The sequence below is a fragment of the Thalia democratica genome, chromosome 4 (genome assembly GCF_965202585.1).
Source record: "Thalia democratica chromosome 4, ktThaDemo2.hap1.1, whole genome shotgun sequence".
Lineage (NCBI taxonomy): Eukaryota > Metazoa > Chordata > Thaliacea > Salpida > Salpidae > Thalia > Thalia democratica.
This window is the reverse complement of record NC_139168.1, coordinates 34,271,130-34,284,567: the sequence shown is the minus strand read 5'-3', so window position 1 is coordinate 34,284,567 and position 13,438 is coordinate 34,271,130.

Genomic DNA, 13,438 nt, shown 5'->3' with positions numbered 1-13,438 from the left:
TATAAACTCCATATAGGACATACTAATATCAATGACTAAATATCTTTCAAAGTTTTGTTCAAGTACAATGAATGCATGATAGAAGAAAGACTGTTTAGATTAAAAAACCTGCTAAACTTTCAACATTATAAAGTGTTACAATCCAAAGTGTTGTTACGTACTATCCAAAAATACAATTCTAAAAACTAGCTATGTACTGAAGATCTCAAGTAGTTTTAAGATTTTTTTATTGCATTTTGACTGCTTTTGTTGTTCTCGATTTTAAAGTGTATCAAGTGTTTGCAAAGTACGGTTCGTGGGCTAGATCGTAGGCAAAAGCATCTGGCTCGTTACGTGTTTGTTAGGTAAAAACAACTTTAGAAAAACTGTTAAATGTTTGAAAGTGTGCTCTTAATTTATTTGTTAGTAAACACTAGAGCTTATGCGAATGATCATTTCTAAAAATGTTTGTTTTAACAGAGATATTTTAATATGTTATTATATTTTATCTTTTAGACATATTTTTAATTAAAACGGCCGCGAATGAATTTTACAAATATACCTGACCTATTTTATTTAAAAAACTACCGATCCCTGATTTCTGCTAAGATAGTTTACACTTAATATAGAAGTTTCTCTTTTGTGTCAAAAGGAATTTTCAGTCCTTTAAACTTTAATGTGACTTTATTTTAATTCAAAAATATAAGTTAAATATAAAGGATGTTTTTTTAATGAAATACCTTTTAATAGTAGTAATCAAAGCTTGGTTAATACTTTTTAAATTATAAGATCATTTTTAATGAAAGAGTTTACAAATTTTCGTTGTTTTAATAAAATAGTTAATTTTTTTGATTACAAAATACAAAACCAGCATACAGGATGAATAAAGTTTTTAATGATAATCATTAATAAAGATTGTGCTATTCAGTTTTTTTTTTCTAGTAGATAAAGAAATTTCATACATTTAGTATTTTTTGTTTTGTTAATTTACCAGAAAAATAAAAAATAAAATAGTAACAGTTTCGACATATTAAAAGAAAAGTAGTAAACTAATAAACTTTTTTTTATTTTTTAAATCAAAAAAAAAAAACGTTGTGCGTAAAAATTTTTTAAGATCTATGTTATAATGTTGTTTATTGAACGAAAAATAAAAAGCGCTCGAATATTTGGTCCAAGGACCTGGTGTACGAAAAACCTTTCGGTTAGCGAGTCATACACCAGGAAACAGTTTAAAGTCACGTCCAGGATAAATCAATAAAACTAATAAAACCAACAATCTAATAAAACAATCAGTTAAACAAAATTAAAAAATGAAAGAAAATGTTATTTTAATTTTGTTTCATATTCACCTTTAAAATAAACTATAAAATGTCTTTAGTTTTTTTTTAATAATGTTTCTACATGTTTTACTATATAATGTCTTCTAATTAGGTTATGTATAGTATTTAATTCTAACATTGAAAACCTTTTACATGCTAAAACTAGCCATTTTTTATAGATAATTTTTTTCTCAAAAAAAGTACTGCAAAACCTTTTTTCATAAAACTATTTAAAGTAAAACTGGTTTCACTGAGATATATTTATTTATAAAGGAATAGAATGTTATCTTCAAAACATGTCTATTCTATTATTAATGACTTTACCTCTCTGATATTTCTTATCAACTAGTCTACTATGTTTTATGTAAACCTTGATTAGATACTTGTTCTTAAAATGAACAAACATTTAACCATCTAATCTAGTATTAAGTAAGTTCTTATACAAGAGTACTGTGTGTGCAACAAGTTTGAAACAAACTAGAACAAATAGATAAGAATGCTATAAACATTTTTTTAATGTTAAACTTCTTTTATTGCATTTTGATATGATTCACAAACTAATAAAGCAACATAGGGCTTATGTTTATTTCAGATACTTGAGAATTTAGATTACAAAAATAAAACATTTAGAGCTTTCAACTTTATCTGTTTTTAAAAAAAATGTATAAATTTAATTAATTACAAGTTTATTACAACACAATTTTTCTCCCTACTGAGATTGTCAGTTGCAATATTTCTAGGAAACAAAACATTTTGTTTTTATTTTTAGAAGTGTTATGACTAACAATCCCTATAGGTAGAAACATTTTACTGCTATAAATATCTGATTAATTAAACTTTTATATGCTAATTTTTTAATTTTTAGTTTTACAGAATATTAGATTGTAAAAAAAACTATGTTTAAAATAATTTATTAGAACTTTTTAAAAGGTCATAGCACTTGTAAAACAAGAAAAAATATTTTATTTTTAAGTCTATCACGCATAAAAATACCACTTATTTAATTTTTAAAAAGTAATCTTTACAAAAAGTTGATTGCAATTTTTACAAAAAAAATTGTACTAAAAAATAATACATAATAAATTAAATAGTATATAAGGAGGTTTTTTAACACATTTTTACTTTAACAAATATATTACAAACTAATAAGAAATCACTAAGTCAATTAAAAGGAATTTTAATAGTTTTAATTGAAAATGCGATTGTTTAAGTTAAATCTTTTCAAGTATTGCTTAAATCAGTGCTTCTGAACCTTTTTCTAGTGGCGGAACCCTTTTCCAAAGTTCAACTTTTCCGCGGAACCCCTAATTTAATTTTACATAAAATGTTTAATATAAAATTTCCTGCAAAAAACAAAAGAATTTCAGTGAAAAACTAATTTTTCAGCAAAACTATATCATTGTTAGAAATCATACCAATTGTAATAATATTAAGTCAAATCAAACTCAAAGTGCGCCAGAGGCAATGTGTATTTTATGATTCTATAATAAATAAACGAAAACAAACATGATTAATCGCAACGTTATAAAAATCTTTCCTTGCATAAAAAAAAATTTGAGAGCTACAAACAATAACGAAATGAACATGAACTTAATCGAATTCACAGATTACTGTATTAAACGGGTAAGATGCCTAATGAAAAATAAATAAAAAACATTTAGCGCGAAGCTTGAACTTGTCTCTTAGCAACAAGCATGTCAATGTGTCGCTGGGTTTTGGATAGACTGAGACGGAGACAGGCAGATAAGGTTTGAGTCAGCATTCAGTTCCTTTGCTTCGTTTTAATGTTTGTTACATGCGAAAAGACGGACTTGCAAAGAAAAGTGGTGGTGAATGGTAAAATAAATTTTACTACACGCTTTGCTAAGACGGGGTACTCTGAAATTACACATATCCAAAAATCTAAAAACTCCTTCCCTTTGAAACTTAATTTTAAATTGCTATCTTCAGATAGTTGCAGCAATTCGTTTTCTGTATCTGTAGGAAGATTCACTTCTTCTGAAGCAATATCACACATAAAAGGATTCAAAATCCATAAATTTCCGATGCGAACATCTTCAGGAAAATAATGTTGAAACTTTATAGACAAAAGATCAAGATGGTTGTATATTTCGTCAGAGAAGTTGAATTCTATGCATTTTTCATGGGCCTCATCAAACCGGTGAAACATAGCAAAATTACCATTGCTAACCTTTGCTAACCATTGCTTACTGGGTGAACACCTGCTTCTTTAATTCAACGAGACGAACCAGTGTCCGCCCCTTCGATTTCCAGCGAACTTCGTTGTGATAAAGAAGTCGCAGATGGTTAGCATCTAGACTTTCACATAAATTATTGAAACATCTGGCCTTTGTGTCTATTTTCTTTATAAAATTAACAGTTTTAATCGACGCTGAGAGAAATTCTTGTAATCAAGAAGGAAAATGTTTTGTTGCCAAATTTTCTCTATGTAAAAAACAATGTATCCATTTAGCTTCAACTGCTTTATCCTTTATTTTCCTCACTACACCATTTTTGGACCCAGTCATAGACGCTGCACCGTCAGTACAAATGCCGACACATTTATTCCACTCTAAACCGTTGATGATGAAATAATTTTCGACACATTTCATTTCATTATAGTAGCATTTTTTAAGTAGAAAATAAGCTTTTATACGTATTAAATTTTAAATCAAGCTAATAGACATCTTTTTAAACATTTTTACAGCATTTGAAACAATATAATATACCAGAAATAAGTTTCTGATAAAGATCTTTTGTTTAGTTTTATTGTGTAAACATTTAGAATTTGTTTTGATCGCTCCTACATTGTTTGCTTTAGTGATAATACCAATATTTTAATGACTTCACTAAAAATAGAAATTCAAAAAATTTACAAAAATTTGCGCAACCAGGACACCTATTAATAATGAATACCTATTAAAATTTCTACCACTAGATACACACTAAGCAGATCAATGAATGCTATAATTATATATGTTTTCCATTTTATGTGTACTATTTTTTTTGAAGTTTTATAATTTATATTTTTTATTTTCTTTTTTAAATTTCGAAAGGCTTCGCGGAACCCTAGGGTTCCGCGGAACCCCATTTCAGAAGCACTGGCTTAAATAACAGTTTAAAAATCAAATCAGAGTTTATTTAGCACGACCATTGTAACAATAAAAAAAAAGTTAAAACAAAAGTTTAAAGCAAAGCTAAAAAGTTTTTTTTTTACTTCCGATAAAGAAATAGTTATATAACTGCTAAATACAGTTAGTTTATTATAAATTTCGGTTTTATACTAAGCCAACTACAATTTAACTGAAATATTAATTTTTGATGATTAATATTTAAAAACTTTTACAACAAAATAAAAGAGTTCATATTGCAAATGTCGAAAACGCGCTATATTTTCTCATTTTTACTTTAGGTTGGATCGCAGAGCTTGTTTGGTTTCTAAAATTTTCAGTCTTCATACTTTTTATGCAACTTGTCACAAATGCTCCGACTGTCCAGTTTTATATTTGAGCAACTTAAAAGATGTTATTTTTGATCGGAACTTCTTTGTTGCTAACGTGGTTTTGTAAAAGCGAATTGTTTCACTTAGCATAATCAGTTTCAACCGATACTAAACTATAATTTCTGAGAATTTTTGCCTCTTTTTATATCACCTCTTACCATGTAACGCAAAATTACTAGTGGACCTTAGAAACTTTTTATTTTGCATGTTTGTTGTAAAGTTAGCTAACCTTTACATACATCGTACAGCTGTTTATTTTGTAAAGGCAGTAGAACCCCGTTAGAAAAGTTAAGTCGTACAAGAACAAATATTTTTATTTCTCATCAGAGTTCGCAGTTCTACTTTATATTTTTGCTTAGCTTGTTAACTTTTTTTGGTTATCGTGTATCATAACACGATTTTTTTAACCAATCGTCTCAAAGATAAAAACCCAATATATTGTCATTAAAAAGGAATTTGAAAAATTGCAATTAATTTCAGTTAATAATTTTGCCAATGAAAAATTTGGCTTTATTAATTACTTTATGTGGTTTTAGGTTTAAATTCTGTTAATTTATTCAAAGTCAAAGGTGTAATTTTTATGTGCAAAAACGGTTACGTCAAGTTGGAATTTAATTTAAAATTTCGTGTAATTTAATAAGCTATAATCGCATAGCTACTATTTAATGCCAGGTGATATAGTAGACCGTATTTTGTTCTATCAAATTTAAATAATTATTTGCAAATGTTATATAACATCTCTGTTATAAAATGAGATAATAGGATTTCTTAAGTGGTGCATCTGGATAAAATTCTTTCTAACAAACAAATACTTTCGCACTTCAAAATTATGATAGTTTAAACTTTATTAATTTTCTTTATTTTAAACATCGCTTTTAATTGTCAGGTTGATTAATAAAAACATGGTACTAATAAAGCCTAAGTGCCTAATTAATTTATTATACTTTGAAATTTTAACAGTTAGTGTTTAAAAAACTTTATTCTTTAATTTTACTCATTTTTTTTTAAATTAAAATAAAAAAAAATACTTATTAGGTTTTTTTCAAATATTTTCAAACATAATTAAATCAAAAAAGTCATATCAATAAATGTTTTTTTAGTTTAATGATAATATTTTTTGTGTTTTTACCTAGAGCTTTTTTTTATAAAAGTTTCTAATAAACAATATATGTCTAAAACCGATATCTAATTATACAAATTATAGAAGTAAGTGAAACAACAATTCTATCACAAAATCTTTAGTGGTTTTTAATGTCTTGTTTTCTATTGTCAAAACTTATCGCGTTTTATCTTATCTTTTATCAAAAAATTTATGCACAATGACTTTTTTAATGTTTTTTATATATGATAAGGATTTATCTATTCAGACTTTTATTCTATATACCGCTGATTTGGAAAAATAATTCATTTAAGTTTATATTTAATATGTATTTTCTTCAAACATAGATTTAATTCTAAAAAGCAAACATTTTTAAGTTTTAACTCTCTTCAAAAGATAAGTATCTAAATTCTAAACCATAAAAAAATGTATAAAAACTAGAACAGTATGAATAGCTGTTATTTATTCAAGCCGAGTTACAGTGTATTATTTAACACAGTCGCGGCGCAACTAAATCTAATGTTAAATTGAGCAATCTTGCTACAATGCTACTTGATTAAACACACGATAAATAAGTCGACGGTCAAAAGCATGGTCAAAAGTCCTGACCTGATGTTTATAAGGACTTTGCAGCAGCCATATAGCTACAAGCCAATATCTACTTTTACTATTTTAGCTATAAAAAAAATAACACTTGAAAACAATATTTTTTTATAAAACAATAGAAATAAACATGGTATAACAATTAACAACTCAAGTAAACTTAAAAATATAGTAATTAAATGGTAGATAATCTTTTGTTTTTTATTATAAACTTATGCGTATTAACTTGTTAAAATGTCATTAAAACAGGTAAAATTTTCAAAATATAAGTCTACTTGTTTTCAGAAAAAAAGTATATTATTATATTTTATTTTGAGAATCTTAAAGTTTAAACTTTAAAGTGTTCAAATTTTCAACTGTAAGTATACTTTTAGGGGTAGCTGTCAAATTTTCACGATCGTACAAAATTGCACGAGTGCACAAAACTGTTTGAAAATACTTTTGCACGGGTTAAATATTTATTTATTAATTTTTAATTTTTTTACTAATTTTAACCTTTTTTTTTTACTATCACTGTTACCCCTAACCTTTATCCTCAATCGGCTACTTTATTTTTTCTCTTTTTTTTTTTACTTTTACTATTACCTCTAACCTTTACCCTCGGTCAGTAGCTTTTTTCCTTTTTTTAATTAATTTTTTAATTATATTTTATGTATTTTTTTATATAAAATTTTATTAGTTTAATTTTTTTTTTATTTTACTATCACTGTTACCCCTAACCCTTACCCTCGGTCAGTAACCTTTGTTTTCTTTTCGATTTTTTTTTGAATTATCTTTTAGCTTTTTTATTTCTGTATATTTCCATTTTAATTTTTAATCTTTTTTTTACTCTCTTGCGAAAATGTTTGACCCTTGGTGCAACTCGTGTCTTCGTGCAATTTTGTTCCTTCGTGTAGTTTTGTGCCCTCGTGCAAACTTCTTTTTGTGCTAAAGTATCTTCGTGCAACTTTGTGCACTCGTGCAATTTAGTAACCTCGTTCAATTTTGTCTTCGTGCAATTTTGACTCGTTTCCTACTTTTAGAGATATAAGCTGGACTATAACGAAAAAACGTTTGTTAATAGACATAAAAAAAACACTTTAACTGTATAAATAAACTATTGATTTGTCTATGAGATAATTAATTAAAATAATAGCAATTTTGCAAACCTAGTAATAAACCATTTTTAGTAATTTCAATTAACCAACGAAATACTCAAATTTTCTGAAAGGACCTAGTAAATTAATTAACACAAAAGATGCATTGCTAGTTTTATGATTATTTAAAATAATAATCTTGCTACAATCAACTAGATTGGCAATAAAGCATAATATATTTTAAAAAGCAACATGTTTCATTTAATACAAAGCTATTTAATAACTATTTCTAGTTTTATCAACTTATTGCGGCTTAATGCTGGACTCCAGGATCATGTGGTGTGCCTCTAACAGTACATATAATTTTATTATAACAGTGTAATATATAGTTGTTTTTTTTTTATATTAAAGAAATAATATACTATACTATACTGGTTTAAACTTTAGCTTATTAATAGTAAGAATAAAAAGCTTTTCAGATAATGAAAAACTGAATTAAACAATAAAACAATTACAAAAGCGAACAGCAACAAGAAAGTTAGCTTTATATAACTTAATTAATATACATTTCTTTGTTTGAAGATTACTGCTTATTAATTTAAATGCAAAGTTATTCTATATATATTCAGAGTTTTTTATTTAACACAGTGTTTCATGCGTTATGCAATGATCACGAACTAAAAACTCTTTAAAGCAAGGCAAACAAGGCTAAATATATGTTATTAAGTGTAATTAATTAGCACAAGTTATCTACTTATTTCTAGGAAATTTTAGGATCGAAAAAACAATCAACAAAAACAAAAGTTTTTGTATAAGATTAAAACAAAACACCAACCGTTGTGATAAAATAGTTTTTACTTTTTAGCTTAGTTTCGATAAATTAAATAATAATTTAAAGTGTTAGTTATAACTAGTTTTATAGTATGTAAATTAAATAGACATCCATAACAAAATGCAATTAGTTCCAAAAGGTTATTACGATCTTTTAAGTCTGTATTACTGATTAGTTTTATTAAAAAGTAGTATTATTTATTTTTTTAGACTAATATTAGCATTTATTTTTACTATTTATTGCGCTCTTAAAATAAAATCTTATTGAGTTTAAAAAAATATTGGGTTTTAATGAGTTTTTATTGTGTTTTACTTTAAAGACCTTTTTTAGTTAACTTTATTACAACAAATATTTGAATACATATTGTTGTTTATTGGACGACAAAAAAAGAGCTTAAAATGTTTGGTTTAACGACCTGGTGTACAAAAGAACCATTTGGTTATCGAGTCATACACCATAGATACCTTTTAACGTCATGTCTAGGACTTATACTGTCAGAGAAAATCGGTTATTTTTAGTAAATTTTGATATGGGATTAAAAATAAAAATATTATAAAATTATAAAGTCTTTTATTATTTTTAGTTTGAAATATGTACAATATCAAGAAACAGTAAAAATAAATGAAATTCGTAATATTTATTGAATATTAAATCTTTTTTTATATTTTGAAATGAAAAACAAAATAGTCTAATAACTAAAAATGTTATTTATTTTGCAAAAATTCAAAAATTTGCTTTAAAATTTTAAAGTTTACAAAGTATATTTTCTTCTTAACTACACAAGACTTTTTTCCAAAACTTTTTTCAATAAGGCTCCTTCTGTAGAAATAAAATAAACTATGGTCTCTAAAATATACTTTAAGAAAAAACTTATCTTAACTACGCCCAAAAACCTTTTTTTTCGCGCTTCGTCATTAACTCCAGAATATATAGTGTAAGTTTAATAAAATAGTCTGTTCCCCCATGGTTCCCTTACTAATCACGGTCACCCCATTGCAGTTTATAGCTGAAGTTGGGATTGGAGTACCTGATTTAAACAAACTAGCTGGGATGGAGTTTCAACTATTTAAAGTATGAACATGTTCCTAAAATAAGTGTAGTAAGACGTTATTTATAGATTTTAATAAGGTTAGAAAAATAAAGTGCAAGTTGAAATAGCAATTATTTTGTTATAATTATTAACTTTTTTTTAATAAAAATTTTTAGCTAATTAATAGACTTGTTTTAATACTTACTTTACATACTAAAACAAAGTAAGGGACGAGATTTTTATCACTTATAAAACCTTTTTCTACTTAAAAAAATATTTTAACTTATATATAAACGTTGAACTTTATGGAAGAAGCAATTATTTTACACAGTAATAAAAATCTTTGCCCCCTTTATAATCTGGTAAATTCTAATTTCATTTTTTATGGAATTGTTTATAATCAAAAGTTGACTAAATTATTGAGAAAGTTAAAAAAGGTGAAAAAAAAGTTAACATTTGTATAGATAAATTAATCAATTCAAAACCTGAAACGAAACTACTTATACATATACAGTAACCTCTCGCTTATTTACGCACATTGTGTCCATAGAAATAATGCGTAAAGATATGAGAGATCGTAAAGATACGAGAGGTACAAAATATACTTACTAATTATGGCTGTTTTTTGATATTGCTTCTAGTTAAAAGCAGACTGGGAACTTTCTAACTTTTAACAATTGTTTACTTTATTTATAAATATGAAAACAAAAGATAAAACTATATATAAAATAAAGATTTAAATTTATATAAAATAATAATACTAGTATAAAAATTTTACTTAATTTAACAATAAGTAGATTTTATCTTTATCTTTGTTTATACTTGACTTATTTGATACTTTACATTTATATTCTATTCTATTTAGCAAAATTAATTTATAATTAAGCACTTGTTTACAGTTAAGAAATGTTGTGTTGTCTATATTTAAATTTTTTTCTATAGCCGTTTACAAAAATATGCTTTTGGTGCTGTAATGGATTTCTTCTTTGGAACAAAAATATATAAAATATAAAAAAAATTTTTAATAAAAATTATTTATGTTACTACAACTTTTTTCTAATTTAATCTCATTGTTAACAAAATATCTGATAAACTGAAGTATAAATGTTAATCAATTAGTCAAGGAACATAAGTTTACAAAGTCTAAAGATATAGATAGGTGAGTTAGCATTTAAAAACATATTTAAATTAAAAACATATAAAAACCTAATTTGTGCAATATTAAAAAAAAAAAATTTTTTTTAGAATTCTAAATTGCGTAACTAAACGAAAGTGCGTCACGTCACGAGTGCGTAAAGATGCGAGAGGCTACTGTAATTCGATATTAAAATTAGTACAGTGCTTCCTCGCTAATCCGGTCCTCGCTAATCCGGTTCCTCGCTAATCCGGCCGGTTTTAGTCGAAAAGTCGACTTATTTACTTTAGCGTTTAATTTAATTTTACTTCGAAAAAGTATTCAATTTACGTTTTATAAGTATGCAAGCAATGTATTGTTACGTCATAATAAATTATCATTTGTATAATCTTAAGTTTATTTTCATACTTTTCCCGCTCAGTTGTAACAAACTTGTTTATTATTCATTTGCAATTTTTCTGTCTTTGCTAAGCAAGTTACACTTTAATATACTACAATCAACATATCTGGTTAAAAATGGATAAGACAGCAAAGAAACGAAAACGCGTTCAACTAACAATTGAAAACAAGTTAAAAGTTTGCAAAATGGCAAACAATAATGTGCCTAAAGCTGCTATAACTCATCCAATTTCGTGAGTTTTCTGCTAAGAAACGAGAAAGCACTGTAAAAAAATCTTCCATTCTTTCTTTTTTCAAAAAAAAAACTTAATTTAGTTAAAGTGTTAACAGTGTAGTTTTTTTCCATTAATTTTGAACTTATAAAATTTTGTTGGTTTAGTTTTATCTGTTTTAATTCTTTTTTCTTTAAATAAAGTAAAATGAATTAAATTAACAGAAATTTTATAGTACGTTTTGTTATATACATTCATAATATAACTAAGGTCGACAATTTGTAAAAAAACAATATTTTATTCTTATCCGGCCAAAGGCAAATCCGGCCGTGTTTTCAAAAAAATCTTGCCCAACCTGGCCGGATTAGCGAGGAAGCACTGTATTCTAATCATGTTATTAAATTTTAGTTTCCCTGTTATTTAATATCAAATAAAAAACTTTTATGTAAATGTTTTTTGAACCACCTTTGTTTTTAAAATAATTTAAACAAAAACTAACTACCATTAATATAAACTAAATCAAAATAAAATTTAACCAATAATTTTGTGGTAATGTAGATGAAATATAAATAATATTAGATATTTTTTAAAAATACTATGATAAGTAACTCTCATTTAAGAAATTGTTTATTTATTTAAGCTACACTAAGCAAAATGCTAAAAAAAAAAAATGGATTTTAAGTGCTTGAAAGTAACAAAACTTGAAAATAAGGTATTATCTTTTTGTACTTCAGTTATTATAAGTTTAATAAACTGTCTTTCAATTAAATAAAATAAACAAAAGATTTTTAAAATCAAACTTTTCAGCATACATTTCAGTATAGACTGTTGCATTTACAGGGTTGACACACACTCGGGATAAATCAGAACAACTTGAAGTTTTTTTAATCTCAAGATAACTTCAGCTAGTTTAAAATAAAAAAGGTGACTTAGGAAAGTCTGTTTTTTTATAAAAAAATAGGAAAGTTTTAAAAATATTTTTTGAAAATTTCAGTCCAATCACTCATGAATTTGACTTTGTTTAATTGTTTGTCTTTTTTTCCAATCTTCTTATAGTTTTTTAAACTTTCCATTTCAAAGTTACTATGTTTTAATATTAATGTTAAACCTAGAATTTACTGAATAAGTTGTAAAAAAAACTTATCCTCTACATAAATAGATGTTCTACAAAAGTCAAGGAAATAAGTTTCATAAAATGTAATTTAACCTGCCCCCTTTTTAATGGTTAATTCCAAAATAAATAAAAGAAATATACTAAAAAAAAACCTTAGTGACTTGTCACTTGGATTTTAAACACAAGTTTATAAACTAGAAATTGTGAAAAATCCTGAAGCTCAAATCACCAAGCAAGTGCTTACTGAAAATGAAAATTAAAAGTAAACCAACTGTGTGATGACTGCCATTGAAGTGAAACTATAACCAACTGCTACAATTTAGATTAAAAAAAAAGTTTAACTTAGCTATCAGAAACTGTTTACAACTTATTATAGTTCAAACAAATTTTTAGATATAAGAGAAATTTTCAAACTCAGTAAATGACTAAAAAGGAATATGTTAAAAGCCTACATTATTTCATCTAAAATCTTTCTTCTCCATTATTTTTTAACAATTTTTTTAAGTTTTCACAGATTATTCTTAATTTTTTAAACATATAAAGTAGATTTTTTTCAACTTACAAAATAAATCACTTTTTTTTGCAAACTTATGGTTAATTTTGGAGTTTGGGATTATATTTTTTGTATTTATTTGTAAATAAAACAAGTCAATTCTTTAAACTGTTTATACGACTTATAAAAAATCTTAAGTTTTGAAATAATTGACTTACAGTTCAGACTTTAAACTTTCATATTATAGCCAATTTAATTTTTTTAAAGTTATGTATTGTTATTTAAAGCCTTCAGTATATATATAAACTTTTGTTTAGAAAATAGTGAACAAATTTTAAAGTCAAAAAATAGTTTATCTTTCATGTAATACCCTTTCTCATTGTTTGACAATAGTTCTCTGTCCTTAATTACCAATCAAGGCAAGCTGTACTTATTGAATTATATAAGTTATTGTGCTTATAAAAAATGCATCCTATTAGTTTTCAGTTAATAATTTTTTTATATAGGGGAAATATCACAAAAACAGCTTGTGCTTTATAATTTTAGCTGGTAATAAACACTTTTATGCTAGCACTTTCCAATTTTCTGAAAGCAACCCTAAGCCAAAGTGTATGGGACCCAAAAAATTCAACCTTGGAGTTTTTA